Raw genomic sequence first — 6,448 nt, 5'->3', positions numbered from 1 at the left:
GACTCTATATGTCATTACCCTGCATAACTGCTGCCAGTTTTCTAGATGGGGTTTCATTTATTCAACAGGTGTGCTGCTTTATTTTCCCTTTAGTTCTGAGTAATTTCGTTCAAATAGGAGTGCCATTTTGAAAAACAAAATAAGATTTGAGTATGTATTAATTTTGTGTTGGATGCTGCCCTGATGGGTATTCAAGAGCAGTACTTCTGACCACAGTACCATGCATTACGAAATAAACAGGATGTAAGCATGCCAGTGTTTTACAAAGCACCATTCTTCTTTTAAAAATGGAAGTGTATTTATGTGTTGAAGTATATCCAGTGTTAATTAGACGACAAAGCAATAACCATCTCTTTACAGACTAGTCAGACTTCCTGCTGTTGCCTATTTGGAGTCAATAATTATTGTCTACTGCATCCTTGGCAAAACTAGGAACCATGCAAAGATGATCAGACAGATCTTTGACTTCCCTACTGTCATAATATGGATATGAACTTCTAAAGGAAGAACTATGCATTTTTATATTTATCCTTGATTACTTTATGAACATCCTAACATGAGACTAGCACCAAAGGGGAAAAAAGAAACAACAAAGGAAAACATACCAAAACCAAACCTAGACTTTACTTTCAGTGATGGATTTCTATTTCTAAACTCCATTTAGATATTTAATTTTTATTTAGTTTTACTAGTAAATTCTTATGAGTCCCATTCAACTAGTGGCCCTTCATCTATTAAGCATGTTGTCTATTTTCTATAGCAGAAGCAATAGAAGCAATAAATGTCTAGGAAAAGTTACTATTGAGGGAACCAAAATCATAAAAGGTTCAACAGTCAAATGCTTCTTATTTTACCTGATACAATTTATTAATCATAAAATGTATTAATGATATTTCTAATATATCTTAGAAATATATCTAATATGTACTAGAATATATATATCTAGCGATATATATTTTACTGTCTTCCCAAAGGAACTTGCCACTAGTATACAAAAGGTTAAATGATTCCATCTCCAGAGAAGAAAGATCACCACTGTGGCTGTTCCCTGGTCATCCATAAGGAATGTAGGTGTTGGAGAGGTTCTGACATCCCAAACTGCTTGTCTCTGCTTTTCTGCAAAGACAGCTGGCAGTGTAAAAGCTATCTGTAAGTTTTTAAAAAACAATCCTGAAACGCACAATGAGAATGTGCTGTTGCAGGCAGTGTTTTCAGCACAAATTCTGGTTTTTGGAGCTACGTTTCCTCAGAATTCCTTAGAATTCCATGCTTGCTGGAGGAGCGCTGGTGCAGGTATGAGAGGGGCTGTGGTTGGAGCAGAGACTGTCACATACTACTCAGACCGTTCTCTCTTGTGTTTAACCAGACTTAAGGCTTTAATGGAGCAGTGACTGTGCCCATTTTAGTTATCTGGTTGGAGCTGATGGCATCCAGCACTATGATAGATTACTCCAGTAAATGATCTAATCTGCCTTCTCTGTTTCAGTTCCATCCTCCAGTGTTTTTCTGCTTTTTTTCCTGTAGTTCTGCTAAACTTGAAGAAACATTTATGTTCTAATATATATTTTGTGTAAATGCAGGACCTCTGATCCTGAGTGTGTTAATGCAGTAATTTAGTATGGGGTAGAATGGAATTTATGGCACACTGTCACCAATCAAGAATTAAAGTTTCGTGTTTGTCATCTCTTCGTATACTCAAGTGGGCAGAGTTAATAATTTTGTGTATGACAATATGATATAGAATAAAACTTTAGAATCATCATATCCTATTCTAAAATCCCATAACCTTTACATTTCATTGATATGTACTATTGAAAGCTTCTCTGTTTTCAGAATACCAGACAGGTTCCAGTTCAGTTTAAATTACCTATCAGCCCTGGTGGAGAGTTGCTCCAAGTAGCAATTTCCCTGCTGTTCTCAGAACAAGGTAAGGAAGCTTCAGGTATGTGTGGTCTACAAGAAGTACAGTTGTAACTGTAGGAAGTTTGGGGAAAGTAATATATTTTTAGACTCTAGTGTCTTCATAGTTACTAATCCAACATGATCCATTCCAAAGGCAGCCTCTTAGTTTGATATTAATAATTTTCCTCATCTCAGTGATAATTTTGAAGACACGGATAGACTTCTGTAGATAAATTATTTGCATAGTTGAAAACCAAGTAGTATTCTCTGGCATTTATCTTCAGTTATTTCACCAGAACTGCTGATGATGATGTCTTACATCATAAACTTGCACGAGTGCATGGAGAAAAAAAATCATCAACTAAGTACATGAGAATCTGATCCTTAAACTATTTCTCTGTAGATGACTTGAAGTAGATGAATGGTTCTGTTTCTACACACAAACACATTTTCCCTGTTTAATAGCTAATATAATAGCACTATCATTTATGAAAAATGATTAGCTGAGTACCTGTCATGTGAATTTAAATCCTGTTTCCTTGCTGCTTATCAGAAACTTGAGGCCATACGCCATTTCTGGTGTTTTGTTCCCAGAGGGGACAAAGGTGCTATAGCTGCAGCAAATGTAAACCTGGCAGACACTGAAGACAAGGAGGGGGAAGGAAGTACATTAAGTGCTTAAAATTGGGTAGTGTAAATATCATTTTCCCACTCCCCACACTGTTGAAATCCCAAATATTTAGACCAACTGATAAAGACAAGAGGGAGCTCTTTATTTCCATGTGCAAAGCAAGGACACATTTTTAAAGACTTTTTAACTTCAAGTGTGGAGCATTATTGCAGCAAAAGTAGCCGTGTCTAAGTTGTCTTAAATACTGCAAACAGTAAAATTGTGGCAGCTTGAATTTCAGTGTTGCTGGTTAACCCTCCTGGACCGATAGGAGTGCTAGTATAGCAACTGAAGCCTGGGTTGGGCTGCTTTGCTGCCATCAGTGCTGTGGATGGTTGCAACAAGTGGTTTATGGTGCTTTCTGACCTGGGTTTATTTAAATATTGGTTTCAGTATTTTACTGTTGAAGTGGTCAGATTATGCTTACGTCATTAAATTAGACTGTTAGACAGGTTCCCCTGAATGGTGAAGTAACAGTGTCTTCAATTACTCCTATTAAGCGTTTTGGTGATGTCCTTTACTGGGGACAAGCTTACTTTAGGACTAGTATTTCTAATGCATTAAATCTGCGTTTTATACTAGTGCAGAAACTTTAGTCTCTGATCATGCTCTATTTTTTCCCCTCAGCTCAAAATGCCTTTGAAGACCTTTTTACTGCTATGCAATAACTGTTCAATTTTGAAGCTTGTGTGCACTGAAACATCTTTGAAGCCATACTAAATCCAGTTTTATTTGCCCATATATTTTTGGTCTTTCAAAGGGAATGTGAAAACCGCTACTAACAAATCAGACATAGGGAAAGATTTGGCATGAGCTATACTTAAGTAGAATATCCCTGTAACAGAAATGGAAAAAGTGTTTCCTTTTTATATTTAGGTACTTCTAAAGTACAGTTTTCACATTAATTGCCTACACTTCAGATAATGTACTTTTAAAAGAACTATGTCTTGAGGAAAGAAGAGACTTTTATACTTCAATACCAGTGCAAAACTTATGCTAAAACAGTAATTATAATAAAAGTAATTTCCTTATTTTATAGATACACTACAGCTAAATGCAGTTTTTAAACACAATGCAGCCAAAATTCCACACAAATTCACTGAAGCCAAGTGAGCCATTGTAGCAAAATTGATGCAACATATTCCCATGACAAACTGCATTGTGTTTTCCTCACTGACTTCTGCTTTGCATCTCTGTATGCAGGTAGAAAAGGTTATCCACCAAAGCTAACTTTATCCTAGGGGGATGAACTTTCCTAAAGTACATTTCTAATTTTCAGTTCCAGGTAATAGTATGTTTGCTGTCAAGCAGTTAAGATTCTGGCAGCTTTGCTGAAGCTGTTTCCAGTCTTCAGCACGTACCCAAATACCTGTTAGGTGTAGAATGTAGTTGATTCTAGTGCAAAAGATTTTAAAGGTTTTTTTAAGGGAGAAAAGATGAATTGCAATTTTAATTTCACTGTTGCCTCAAGAAGTAAGGAAGATAGAGGATTAAAAAAAATAAATAGGTAAAAAAAACCTGAAAGAAGTGCCTACATCTCTGCTAGGTGTGGTAGTTCTCAGCTGTACTTATGTTAAGGCTGTTTAAAGACATGCTTTACTTTCCAGTGGAGCTGATTTTCTTAGTTGCACAGTTTTGCAGCTAAGCCTTTATTTGCTGTCCTTTGAACTAAAGTTGAATTTAACTGGCTTTTCTGGACTGCCGTCTGCTCTTTGTAACTAATTTATTAGTATTATAATTATTAGTGCTAGAGAAGATAAATATAATGTCAGTTTTCAGGGGAAATTAATAAAAGGCAGCAAACATAAATGCTTTCATTAACGGCAGTACTCTGACATGAAAGATTTATAAACAATAACTGGAATTAGTAGACCAAGCATGAAAAATAAGTCCTTCCTTAAAACTGAGTCTAGGCTGCTGCTTAAGTCTTTTCCTATTGTGGGACTGCCTGTTTGTATCTGTTTAATAAAATCTTGGTGCTGAGGGCTGTAACAATTATAGCCTTGTTAATGACAGACAATAGCAAAGCTTTCTCTTTCAGTATCCTCATTTTATGTAGTTTCCCAGCCTGTAATAGTGGAAGGAACAGTGTATCTCTGTTGTCCTGGCTCCGTTTTCTATTGAATATGTGCTACATCAAACCTGGTAATTCTGTAACTGATTTGGGTAATTTAGATAGTATTTGGTAATAGATTTCAGTGACACCTTAAGGCTGGATCTGTATGATTTCTGGTTTGGCAGAACTATATCAGGAGCTACATGAATACAATGCCTTTTGGGAGCAACAATATGCTTTTTTCCTAGCATAGTTTAGTCTTCCCTGCAAATGCATGTAAATTACTTCATATTATCAGGTCAGTGCTAGCGTATGATTGCACCAGTTGTCTCAGTTGATGAAATGCGACAATCTCTCTGTGCAAAAAAGGCCTATATCCTTTTTTTTTTTTTTTTTTTAATTATATATATGATTTTTTTTTTTTTTAGTGAGTGTTCTTTACCTCTGGAATTATCATCTTTTGAAATGCTTTGATTTTTGTCTGATTTATCTAGCAGATCTAAAGACCTTTCTTTAGAGTCATCTGCTTCTAGTTTGTGTTTTGAGTATGCCAGTATAGCTAGAAGGCCTTGTTGGGGTGTTCAGTATACTCACAGGAAGAGGTGCACGCAGATCCGCTGAAAAAGTTCGGTCTGTCTTGAGATCCCATCATAGAGTCCAACAGCCAAAATATTAAAGGCCTTACGGGGCTTTTAGTAGAAGTGGCAGGATTACCACATGCAGGTAAAACCCACAACCAATGTGTTACAAAGGCACTTTTTAGAGAGAAAGGTTAAGCAATATGACTTCCAACTGAAGGAGGTACTCAGATTCAGTATCAGAAGCAGAGGTATGCTTAAGATGTAAGCCCTGTCACAGCCCTTGCCTGATGGCAGCACAGCAGCAGATGTTAGCCAGGGAGGTGGATGAAATACCAGGAAGGATGGGATAGGATCTTGCTTAGCATTTAATGAGCTGGTGCTGTGCTAAGGCTAAAACAATCGGGTATAATCATGAGCGGACAATTCAGAAAATCATTCAGACTCTCAGGACCAGTATGGGGGGGGGCAGGGGAAAGAAGTCAGAAGAGCCCAGTCTGGACTGCGCATCACTTCTTTTAAGGAATAACTTTACTGAAGGCTGAGACTTTGTTCACTATAAGCAATAAGCATTTAGGAGAGCAGACAAGAAGGGAGATTTTCCAGATGGAAAGAGCATTTGTACCTTGAGTTCTGACACTGTGTAGTAGGAAATTGAGACCAAAGGATGACTGCTAAAGCCATTGAGATGGATGTGTTATTGTCTTCATAAACATATTGTTGGCTTATTATTACACTTTCCAAAAATGAAAGCCGGATTCCTTCTCCTCTGCAAATTTTCTTTGTTGAGATGCCGGTATCACTCTTGGAGAAAGGAAATACAGCAGCTGTGTGTGGTCTTTTTCCATCCATTGCTTGCTGTGATTGAATTAATCGTGGTCTATTCTCTTTTTTAGTAATTCTGGAAAGAGTAGAAGTGGATGACAAACTAGCAAATATTATGAATGTTCACAGCAGCCATTACAAAAAGGTTTCCTTTCCCTCATTTGACAGCCATTTGAGGAAAGTGTAGTCACTTTATTTCTGTGCACACAGCATAAACCAACCTCAACTAGTGAAAGGATCATCTGAAGAAATACTGACAAGTCGTTTGACTATCAGCTAAGCTGACATGCAAAATGGGAAATTATTTTAGAATATCTTCTTGTGGAGTTAAAGGAACTCTGTGACTTTAAGAACAAGCTGTTGGAGTTTACCTCAGTCTCCCCTTGTAGATACACAACATTGTACTCTGCGATCTTC

Source organism: Psittacula echo, assembly GCF_963264785.1.
Source record: "Psittacula echo genome assembly, chromosome: 4".
NCBI classification, from domain to species: domain Eukaryota; kingdom Metazoa; phylum Chordata; class Aves; order Psittaciformes; family Psittacidae; genus Psittacula; species Psittacula echo.
This window is presented reverse-complemented; position numbering follows the sequence as displayed.